This window comes from Aptenodytes forsteri, unplaced genomic scaffold, assembly GCF_000699145.1.
Source record: "Aptenodytes forsteri isolate BGI_AS27 unplaced genomic scaffold, ASM69914v1 Scaffold4, whole genome shotgun sequence".
Classification (NCBI taxonomy): Eukaryota; Metazoa; Chordata; class Aves; order Sphenisciformes; family Spheniscidae; genus Aptenodytes; species Aptenodytes forsteri.
The window spans coordinates 1,236,746-1,249,496 of record NW_008795442.1 but is presented as its reverse complement, the minus strand read 5'-3'; positions in this window follow the sequence as shown (position 1 = coordinate 1,249,496).

Here is a 12,751-nt window from a genome sequence, read left to right as displayed (position 1 = left end):
TTTAATAGGACAGAAAAGGAAGGGAAAATAATAATAATAATAATAATAATGATGATAAAAGAATATATAAAATAAATGATATATAATGCAATTGCTCACCACCCACCGACCGATGCCCAGCCAGTTCCTGAGCTGCGGTTGCCACTCCTCGGCCAACTTCCCCCCCAAGTTTATATACTGAGCATGACGTCATATGGTATGGAATATCCCTTTGGGCAGTTGGGGTGAGCTGTCCTGGCTGTGCCCCCTCCCAGCTTCTTACTGGCAGGGCATGAGAAGCTGAAAATTCCTTGGCTAGTGTAAGCACTACTTAGCAACAACTAAAACATCAGTGTGTTATCAACATTATTCTTACCTTAAATCCAAACCACAGCACTATAATAGCTACTAGGAAGAAAATTAACTCTATCCCAGCTGAAACCAGGACAGTCTATACAATAAATAGAGGTGTAGGCACATCTGGGGGATGGATGATTCAAGATAAGTATACTTGACTCTGAAAGTCAACAGTTTCAACACGCCTCATTGTCTGGGTAATGAGTAAGCAGACAGAGCCAGACTTTTCTCAGTGGTGTCCAATGACAGGACAAGAGGCAATGGGCACAAACTGAAATACAGGTAATACCATTTAAACATCAATTCCATTTAAACATAAGAATATCTTTCTGTTTTACTGTAGGGATGATTAACTGGAACAGGAACAAGTTTCCTAGATAGGCTGAGGTGTCTCCATCCTTGGAGACATTCAAAACCTGACCGGACATGACCTTGAACAACCTGTTCTAGCTGATCCTGCTCTGATCAGGGGGGTTGGACCAGGTGATATCCAGAGGTTCCTACCACTGTGATTCCTTGATATCATTCGGAGAAAATGGAATAAAAAGGTTTTACCCACTTGCAATCAATAAAAAAACCACCACGATGGTGGTTAATTGTCTGAGGCAGCCTAATCTGACTAACACAAGTTTAGCCAGGTGTTACTCCTGATATGCCATCAAAACATGTAGATGGTCCTTCTGAGATAGCTAAGGATATCTGATTAGGGGGTATAACATGCGTAAATATAACACAAATAGATACTACACGGATGTGCTCTCTTTCTCTCTCCATTGATTATTGGAGTATAGAAGCAGCTGAGGCTTGACCTTTGACCTTTGGATTGTGTCATGGTTTAACCCCACATGACAACTAAACCCCACACAGCCACTCGCTCACTCCCCCCCAGTGGGATGGGGGAGAGAATTGGAAGGGTAAAAGTAAGGAAACTCGTGGGTTGAGATTAAGACAGTTTCATAGGTAAACCAAAAGCTGCACACACAAGCAAAGCAAAACAAGGAATTCATTCACTACTTCCCATCTGCAGGCAGGTGTTCAGCCACCTCCAGGAAAGCAGGGCTCCATCACACCTGACAGCTACTTGGGAAGACAAACATCATAGCTCCGAACGTCCCCCCTTCCTCCTTCTTCCCCGCAGCTTTATATGCTGAGCATGATGTCATATGGTGTGGAATATCCCTTTGGTCAGTTGGGGTCAGCTGTCCCAGCTGTGTCCCCTCCCAACTTCTTGTGCACCCCCAGCCTACTCACTGGTGGGGCAGTCTGAGAAGCAGAAAAGGCCTTGACTCTGTGTAAGCACTGCTCAGCAGTAACTAAAACATCCCTATGTTATCAAGACTGTTTTCGTTACAAATCCAAAACACAGCCCCGTACAAGCTACTATGAAGAAATTTAACTCTCTCCCAGCCAAAACCAGTACAGATAGTCAAGGTTAGGTGAGATGAACCTATACCTTAAAATTTTGTTGAACTTAAGTCCATGATGAAGTGCTTTGCCCTACTGGAATCAACAGTAGAAAAGGTGGGAACGCTCCCCTCCTCTGTTCAGGTCTCTTACAGTTGCACGCAAATATTCACTTCAAGTACACATTTTTCCCCTTTCAAAACAAAAATAAGAAAATTAAATTAAAATATACATTAAATTCAATATTGGTAAAACAAACAAACTTGCAAAGTCAAAAGAGAAAAAAAGTATTTATTATTTCTTTTAACTACATTTAGATAAACATACTGAAGCTTAAGTAGTAATGAAATGGGATACATGGTGAATTGTGTTTTGCATTTGTTGGTGAGGTAAGGATTCAAACAAACTAAATAAAAATTTAAGCATGCAAATCTTCCTATATTTGTGTGCAAAACCGGCCCTGTATTTGCAGTATGTATAAATTGCTATGTATGTACAACTATGAAAGAGCATTTAAACTATATTTTTCCATTTAATATGTATGTTTTTACATTGAAAAGCATATTTTATTTCAAGCATCAAAGACATTCCTTATGACAACTTATTGAAATTTCATACATATGGTATGTAAATCCCTTACATTGGCTGAGCTGGCAGAGCTGTTCTATTTAATTGGCAGAAAAGCAAATAAACTCTTCAGATTATAAATGAATAAAACCAGGTTTCTAGAGAATGACATTATTGGCAGGTTAGTAAAGGGGTTAATAGAATTCCACCAGGGAAGTTCCATTTTATCAGCTGAAGTAGATGCCTGTGGCAGATTGTTGACCCTGCTAAAAAGCTTTGTCTTCTTCTGTGTAAAGGAGACAATGTATTTCTCACTTTTCTCATGTTGCTGATTTGTGTATTGTTTTAAACCAAAGGAAAACAAAACAGATCACAAAATCCCTGATGTTCACGTTTGCAGCAAACACAGGTAATTGATAACAAAAGGTTAATGCCTTTATCCCTAAAAATGTGAAATCATCTGGCATCCATGAATGAAAATTAGTAAATTCCAAACACAAATATGATTTATGTGCCTACATTTCTGGATAGGTAATTGGAGAGATACAGTTAAGGGGTTTTTTTTTCTAAGGATTATTAACACATGATTTTAAAAGCTCATCAATCAAATTTAGTAATCAGGTAAGACTCTTGCCCAAAGTGATTAGTTTTGTCATGGCCTGTATCTGTGTGTCCCAGCCTCCTTATATGAGTTTACCTTTGAGAATGGTCACCATGCAACTGGGTTTGGCCTATACTCCCTTGAGCTCCCCTGGGTTGTTAAGTCTGCATCCACCACCTCTGCTTCAGGCAGCTTCAGGATTCACCGCTGGCCTTTCTGGTACCCTGGCAAGGAGCCAGCCCCCTGTGACCCAGCTTCCCTAGCCTTCAGAGGTCAGTTCTGGTGTCTTTAACCACTCCAGTAACTGAAGACCAGACCATAAGTATTATGGGTACTTTTTTTATTGTTTAAAACAAGTCCTGTGTTTGAAGCAATTAATGTGGTTTCTAAAGATTACTTTATAAAACCGTCATCCTTTATTCAAGGAAAAATGCTAGAGACGGAGAAATAATTCCTTCCCTCAGCATCCTCAACAATTCTGAGCTTACTTTAGAGTCTGTCAAATGCCTTCAGGAATTCTAGGTGCCTTTTTCTGTTCTAAGTCCAGTGATTTTTTTCTCACTGATTCCACTCTAACTCCTGGTAATGACAATGCATTCTTTTTTCTTGCTTAATCTTAGATAATCAAAAATTCCTGCTCTTCAGTGAGCAAAAGTCTTTTTGGGAAAAACAATTCTAGATTCTGTTGTCTGTTTTCCTTTTATCGTATTGATTTTTTTCTGTGGTTGCCTTGGTGGTCTGCACATGCCTTGGCATTTTGGCATATCCTAGGTGGAAGCCATAACACTATTACAAAATTTCTTCCAGAAGGATGAAAGTGTGTTCAGGGTGACAACCCTCAGCTGTCCTTGTTGCACCTCCTAGAATATTGCAGGAGCTATAAGACAATAACCTTGTTAACAAGCAATTCTCTGAGATTTCTGGGTACATCCAGTGAAGTAGAAGCCAGTAAAACCAAGCAAAATTCCCATTTTTTACACAGACAAGTGCCCAAAAGTGTGATATTATGCTGTGAAATAGCTCCACAGTTGTTGGGGTTTTTTATTGTTATTGTTTTTACTATTGGACTCTTACCTTTCTTGTTGAAAAGCACAGATGTTACTGCTTGACATAAGAAATGTCTTTAGAACAAGGTTGGACTGATTATTTATTTTTTGGTAGATGGAGTCAAGACATTATTTTCCAGCTTCTGTGAAATACCACAGTAGGACTCAGATGATGTCATCCACTGTGAATTACTGGAAGTCCCTCCCTATGCTCAGTTTATGAGACAAAAAAAAATGTTCTTTCACCCACCCTCAGAGCTATTACTTCATTTTATTCATATAGCATCTAACAGATTTCATTTTGTGGAAGTTTATGTGTTGCAAAAGAGGCAGAAAAGTGCTGAGAAGAGTAGACCTGGCATTTTAAAACAACTCTAAAGAGTACACTGCTTAGTCACCAGCATGGAGATTTCTATATATATGTGTGTGTGTATGTGTACATTTCATGTGCTAGGCAAGATGATTTATTCAAAGGGATTGAGCCTGAAAGTTTTTTCTTTTTTTCCAACTAGCATAGATGGTCTAACAAAATTTATTATTTCTCCTTATTAACATTGCCTTCCTTGTTGAAATATACTAGCAGACAATATATATTATTAAATTATTGACCCACATATATAATACAGTATAATATGTTATTGTATGTCATTTAACATGACTTCAGTTTTCAAGGAACATTCTGTCCCCTCCACTTTTCATGTTAAACAAAACCTTGTCTGACCAAACTTCCCAGTCATATTCCACTTTTTTTTCTTGTGCACAAATTATTTATAAAAAACTTAGAATACCTTCAAAACCTTTATTAAAAGTTAAGGGTAATTTATATATATATTTTTTATATATATAAATTATATAAAGGTAATCTATATTATCTCTCCATTTACTCTGCAAATTACCCCAATAACTGTTCAGCTCTGCACAGACTAAAGTACTACTTCATGTGAATATGAATGGTAGAATTTGAAATCTTAATGCTTCATCAAAGTCCTAATATTATTAGGATGTGTTACTATCAATACCGAGAAACAGACTAAAGTGCAACTTCATGTGAATATGAATGGTAGAATTTGAAATCTTAATGCTTCATCAAAGTCCTAATATTATTAGGATGTGTTACTATCAATACCGAGAAAGAACAAGAGAAGAGTTGTTTTAGTTCGTACCACAGGCGAAGAAAACTAATGGTCTTGCATTTGACATCTCTGATGTAATTTCTAATGATGAGGGATAAAGTGAACGTAATTTGTATTTATATAATCTGTTCCTCTATCTTCCAAAATGCATATACTTATGCAGCAGGCATTGATACACGATTTGCACTGTTTTCTTGCAGAATAATGTTACCATATATTTTATATATATGTTTATGTTGAGCACCTTTCTTATTTCTTTGTATGCCTTCTTTTCTCTGGATCTCTTTTCTCTTGTAATTTTTTAGATCTCGATTGACAATTTGCGGAGACTTTGGTGCCTGCTTTTGTCCTGAAGACAATCACTTCCACAGCATCCTGTCCTATATTCTTTCCAATCAACTTCACTATGTAGGTGGCACTATCAGAAATGAGATGTGGGATGGGAGTATAGCCCTGCTTGAGTTCTGTAATATGCCAGTGCTTGTTGCCCCACAAACATCAAATGATGTAAAGCAGTTAGCTGATACCCAGTGAAAGAGTATTTGGACAAATCGCTAAAGTTAATACTTACTGAATTGGGTTCTAATAAAAAAATGATGCCAAAATCTTTAAAAACTTGTTTCTGAAATGTAGTAAGGGCTGTTCAGGGAACTTAAGATGAAATCCAAATTACTAATGAAATCCACACTTTAGTAGAGTTTACAGTCACCAGCAGGGAAAACCTGCAACTTTTCTTGACATCACACACTTTCTAGCAAGCTTTTGCTATCTCTTTTTAAAGGGATTTTCACTTCCCACAAGAACTAGTGCATGAAAATGTTTTCTGAGTGTTCTATTTCACACTGCATGTAGTGTTCCTTCTTTACAAAAGGGCAGTAGTGTTGTGAGACTTAAAGCACTAAGCAAGACAAATATCTGTAGAATTTCAGTACAGTTTATTTTAATTCCTTTCTTAGGACTGACTTAACATTTCTTAGTTTTGTACTTGGAATCCTGCCAAACATTTTACCAGATCATGAATGTGAATATTTTTCAGCAGCTGAAATCAGAGCACATTTTATCTAATACATTCCAAATTATGCTGGGATAGCTTGAGGCATTTTGATCTGAATTCAGCATGCATAACCTGTCTCTGTCTGTTGTGCTTTCTAATTCTATCATCTGTTTTTCAATTAATTTAATTAAATTTCTTGGCTTTCGTCTTTCCATAAAGGAATACTTTTATTTGTTGTCACTTTTCCTGAACCTATTCACTTGTGAATTCAACGTGTTGTGATTTATGTTCACCTTTTGTTTTCTCGTTGCATTCATTCTCCATAAAGGGTACATTTTTTTCCAGCCTTTCCAAAGCTGAGGTATTGTAGCTATTGAGGTAACCCAAACAGATGCTGTGCCACTCCCAGCCTTTGCAGAGACAGAACAACTGGCATTCTGACTTCCTGGGGGTAAGCCAGCAAAAGGTCTAATTTGTTATGCTAGCATCTAAAATTTTATTGAGGTCTGTTCAGTAAAAATGAGAACTAGAGATGGCTGTTCCATTGGACTAATGCCCTAATACTGCTAGGGCACTAACTTCAAAAGTTACTTCCTCAGCAGAGAGGAACAATGCTTTTCTAATTCTTTTTTTTTTTTTTTTTTAAATGCCATGTCTAGTTCCAGAGATGTGATGGTCAAATGTAACTGAACTGCTGCAGGAGTTGCAGCAAAAGGGCTTGGAGAGATCTGTTGAGAGCCTGCATACACTTTTCAAGCCAATAATGTTATTCTTTCAGTTTTATAAGTAGGAAATACCTTCAAAGACATTAATATGAAGAATGAAAAGCACAAATTATTTTGTGGTTGTTGTGGTTTAACCTGGCAGGCAGCTAAACACCACTCAGCCTTTCGCTCACCCCCCCCCCCCCAGTGGGATGGGGGAGAGAATCAGAGAGGGGAAAAAAAAAAAGTAAAATTCGTGGGTTGAGATATACAAAGCAAGTGATGCACAATGCAATTGCTCACCACCTGCCAACCGATGCCCAGCCAGTTCCTGAGCAGCAGTCACCGCCCCCTGGCCAACTCCCCCCAGTTTATATACTGAGCATGACGTCATATGGTATGGAATATCCCTTTGGTCAGTTTGGTTCAGCTGTCCTGGCTGTGCCCCCTCCCAGCTTCTCGCTGGCAGGGCATGAGCAGCTGAAAATTCCTTGGCTAGTGTAAGCACTACTTAGCAACAACTAAAACATCAGTGTGTTATCAACATTATTCTTACCTTAAATCCAAAACACAGCACTATGCCAGCTACTAGGAAGAAAATTAACTCCATCCCAGCCAAACCCAGGACAATAGTGTAAATAGGACAGGCTGGCGTCACCACACATTTGACCATACTGCTTCTTTCAAGAGTTTTAGCTGACATCCTGGAATGTACATCAGTCTACTTTAGTAATACAGCCAAATTTAAGTGATCTTGTCTAATTCATTCCTTCAACTCACATTGTTTTGTGAAATGTGATCTTGGGAATAATCAAAGGATTCTGTAATATCTTCTGCCAAACCATGTAAAATGTGAAATAAAGAGATACCGATAAAATTGAACCCAGATAGCAATTTCTGATATTGTAGTTAATACAACAATATAGTATCTGTTGAAATAACAGGATGATGTGATACATCTTCAGCTCATTATGAAACTGCTGTGACCAGCAAGCAGACACCACAGCTCAGTTTACCGAGTACATCAGGAAGATGGATCTTCTGTTCCTCATAAACAAATATGCAATCATCTCCTTGGTTTTCTAGCCCAATTGCTCATATATATATATATTTTATAATAAGTTTTTTTATTCCTTAGTCTTAAAGGGATTACTGACTTTTAAATTTTAAAAATCTATATAATAATACTTTAAAAATATTACTTTAAATTGTTACCAGAGCCCCACAATGATACTCTGTATGATATTACGGCATGCAGCTGCATATTGTTAACTATCTGCTTGCTGTGTTGCTCCTGGGAAAGAGCTTCCCTGGCAGAGAGAGGTGGTGACTAAGTTTGTTCTAACTTGTCTGAGCTTTGCTTTGTGAATGAATGCAGCTGCACACCCATTGTGTCAGGCTAAGTGTAGTCTGTCAGAGGAGAGCAAAGAAGCAGCAAGTGGGGTCATTCTGTGCAAGTGTTGAAGAAATCTGTCCATTTAAAATGTGTAAGAAATAGGAAAAATCTCAATTTCATAAATTTGAAAGTGCCAGGTCTCAGATTGATTTCTTGCAGCAAGACACTGAATGTTTAACTCCCATGAACTGTGTACTCTGAAAATAATACAGGAAAATATTTTTGGTTATACTGAGATAATCTGAACCTGTATCTGGTAACAGTTCTGTGGGTCAGTTTTTCAAGGCAGTTTATGCACAGACTGAGGTGAACTGCTTCTGCCATAGAATCCATATCTGGCTTTAGCCATCGTCCAGTTAATGTATAGCCTCTCTATATTGCAATATCATTGCTATTGGTAATGTATTCCATATATATATATGAACCTCACAGTTGCATAAGCTTAGTAGGTAGATACCATTGGAATACACAAAATCTGTTTTATTTATTGGAATTTTTAAAAGTGTGTTGGTCAGGGGCTAAGCCAATGTGCAAGCCAGTAAGGGATATTCAGTGGCAGTGGCAATTCTTTTTCCAAGAAGTGTCATATGTATCAACCTGAACACAGAAATATTGCTGTATCTCCCACAAAAGCGTGAGTGGAATAATTCAGAACAGACAGAAATTTCAATCTGCTGAACCTGGTACAAGATTGAATTAGTTTTTCATCTGGGAATTAAGGTTTGGGTATTGTGTTATTCATTGCAGCTAGGCTGTCTCTAGCATTACTTCACGTGCATTGCTTGATATTGTATAACCTATTTTGCCCTTCCAGACAAGAAATACAATTCATTAGAGAATAAATAAGTGAAGCAAAATGTATGAATCAAGAGTTATTGCTCTGAACCTTGTTTTTTTACAGGGTAGATTTCTAATGGTCAGGCTAAAGCTGAGCTATATTAAATAGGGAAGTCATTGTGGACTGGCTGCATCGTGTGTCTAAACCTGAACAACTAAAACCTTTTATGAGTGTCTTATGTCCTTCTCTATGTGTATGGAAGAAACAAAAATAAGGTAGGCATAGTTAAAGGGAAGTTCTTATGAAACTTTCTTAAGTGTTTATTTCTCCAGATTTCTTGTCTGTGTACTGTTCAATAAAGCTGACCAGAACGTGAGACTCATTCGGTGAGAAATGGCAAGGTCTTAGATCCTCTCTGTTCATTTTGTGGAGCAAAATATAATTTGTTCTCTCCAAGACTGGGTCCTAAAGACTGAATGGGCCAACTTTGTTTAGGTCCTTGATCTTACTCTGTTAGAAAAAATCCCCTTGATATTTTTAAAAAAAACCTCATTGTGAAAGTGTCCCAAAACCAGGCTGGAATTTATGGTCAAAACCAGAAATGTGATCCTTTCTTCTGCTCTCAGAATGGAAGATTCAGGCTTAAGGAGATAGTCCAGATTTTGCACAGTGAAGACTTGGTTTGGGTCTCTTATCTCTGTGTAAATGATTATAAGCACTTCTGTGGTGAATCCTCCTTATTTCTAAACAGAAATTCTGTTCTTCTAGACCCTTTGGTAAAGTTGTCTTTAGATATCTGCTACAGCCTTTTTCTTCTGACAAACAGAAATTTGTATTTTCAGTGACTCATCTAAAAGTTCCTGACCAGCTCTTATGGTGGAGAAAGTGTAGTGTCCCTTCCCTGAAACTAGTCAGGAGCTGAGACTAGTATTCAGTCGATCACCCATGAATCCCGTGTTCTGCTGGGACCTCCACGCTGCCAGAATTTCCCCATTGCCTTTCGTAGAACTCTCCCACAATGGGATTTTACATTTCAGAGAGGGTTCAGTGTAGAACATAACATAACCTCAGCCTGAGAAAGAGGTGGTTGGTATAGCTGACTTATCCTCTCCTCACTCATTGCTCTCCTATTCCTTTCTTCACGGTCTGATGTGTGACTGCTCTGTAGATTAGCCAGGGACACTGGCTGTATACTGAAGGGTGGTCAACAAACAGGTTTCTACCGCTGCCAAGTCCACCTGTTTACACTGACCATGAGTAGAACTAACACACAAGTAATTTGATACTTCTTTGAGAATTGTTTCTGTGAAGAAACAAATAAATTATTTTACAGTGCTTCCAGATACTTGCCTTTTTTTTGTTATTGACTTAACAGAGTGCAGCTGCACTGCACTTGTAGTAGTGGGAGTGAAGATATGGAGGAGCCTTTCAAAAAGCTTATAGAGAATTTAGAACTCTATGTAAGTATCTTGGATGAAGCTGTTCATCTTCTACCAAGTGCAGGTTGTGTAATAATTGTTTTGTATTCTCTTTCAATATAAAATATTAGCAGTTAATAAGATAAAGTGAGCTTGTGTATGAAAACAGGTGTTTAAGGAATGTGACCCATTTTTGTGTTTTCATAAAGATTTTACACTTAAAATTCAGTAGGATAAGGAAAGTCATCTGACAGTGGAGTGGTGCAGAGCTGCGTGATGCTGTGAATCTGTGACTGCGCCCTGCCAATTCCTTTTAAATTCACCTCAGTGCAGCAAACAGTCACCTACGTAGTGCATTCAAGGGGGTTACAAACACACCAGCAAATTCGAGGAATGTACTATGGTCAGTTTAGGATAATCTTATACTCAGGCCCATCCCTTCTTTTAAGATTTAGTTTAAAACCCTCCTACACACTAACTATACAACATTCCAACCATTTAATGAAACCATGGTATAGATTAGTTAATATAAAAAAAGAAAAAAATAAAATTGATGTTTGCCCAACCTCTTCTATACACATTTTAATGACTAGTATGGAGTGTGCCAGCATGAACAGTGATTAGCAGATAAATGAAGGGCATAGGGTAGCATTTTCAAGGAAGAATCACTTGTAAACCAGCAATGTCATTTCAGTTTGCAAAGTAGTTGATCTAAGTATTCATATCAATGTAACAGCAGCAGTTTGTCATGAGCTAACCGCATACATATGTACTTACAGCCTTGGATCTTTTACAGACATTAGTTCATGTTCCAGGGCAGTAAATGGCCTAGAAAGTGGGTTCATAAACCTCAAGCAACAGTGGAGGATATTGGGCCATTACAAAATTAGGTATTTATTGGCTGAAAAGAACAGGGAACCTTCTCCTTTCTAATAACTTTGTTGTCAATAACTATTCATACTATCTTTATTCTGGGAGATGTTTCCTACTTCCTTCTATTGTCTTGCAAGACTGTGTCCTGATGTCCTAGACTTAACAATAGAAAATTTGGTGGTGTGCCCAGCACTCACAGGATGGGGCAGAAGCTTATATCCAGATGGCAATAGAAAAAACATGAGAAGTATTCTCCAGTTGTGGTATGTTATGTCCTTTATGAGACTTTAAGAGCATAAGAAATATATTTATGTACATAGTATAAATCTAGGACTCTGATGGGCTGCTGGTCCAGACAAACATGGCCCTCAGGCTGGCCAGAGGTTCAGGGTAGAAAAAAAAGTACAGCTACATGTTCCTGTCCCCTGGAAAAATAAGAACTTTCTGGTGACTAAACATTCCACGCTTATTGATTAAGAGTAATGTAACGTGCGGATGTGTTCTGTCATGCTCATTTTTTAAAAAAATTATTTTAATTATGTGCTGGTGTGTTTATAATATGTGCAGTGGGTGGAAAAAGCTACAATAAAAAGTTTCATAAATATTTCAGACTTGTATTCATTATAGATTTTTCTGATCTTGCTTTTGAGGTATGCAGTGATTAAATAGAAAGTGCGTGTATGTGTATGTGAGTAAGTCTTATGTGTTCTGTCAGCATCTTCCACGTTAAAACTACCAGTTTTATGAATTAGGTATTTATTGGTGTGCACTAAGAGTCAGTAGCACAAAAGAAAATAAATAGAGCAAGAGAGAGATAGACTACTGGAATCGCACCCTACCTTCCCTGAGACAGGCCCAACAGGCAGACAGGACGCATGATACGGAGGATTCCCTATCCTCTCTCCACCTGGCTGAACACAGTGATTTAAGTGATAGGGGGCAATGGTGACAAGTTCCTGCCCGGCACAGCAGGCACATCTCCTCTGTGACTACCTCACCTTCCCAGGTGCCCTTGCATAATAGCTATGAGGCCTTCCCTATCCTCTCTCCACCTGGCTGAACACAGTGATTTAAGTGATAGGGGGCAATGGTGACAAGTTCCTGCCCGGCACAGCAGGCACATCTCCTCTGTGACTACCTCACCTTCCCAGGTGCCCTTGCATAATAGCTATGAGGCCTTGCAAGTGGAACCGAACAATAACGAGGACGATAGTTCATCTAGCTTGGAGGTGTCGCTGAGGTTAAGTCGGCCTACGTCCTGTGTCAAAACTGCTTCCATAAAGAAAAAAAAGATGGGTCATTTTCATAGGAGACTCCCTTCTGAAGGGAACAGAAGGCCCAATATGCAGACTGGACCCACTTCTTTGGGAAGTCTGTTGCCTCCCTGGGGCCTGGGTTAAAGATGCGAAGAGAAAGCTTCCTACCTTGGTACGGCCCTCAGATTACTATGCATTATTGATTTTTCAGATAAGCAGTGATGAAGTTGCAACAAGAAGTCCAA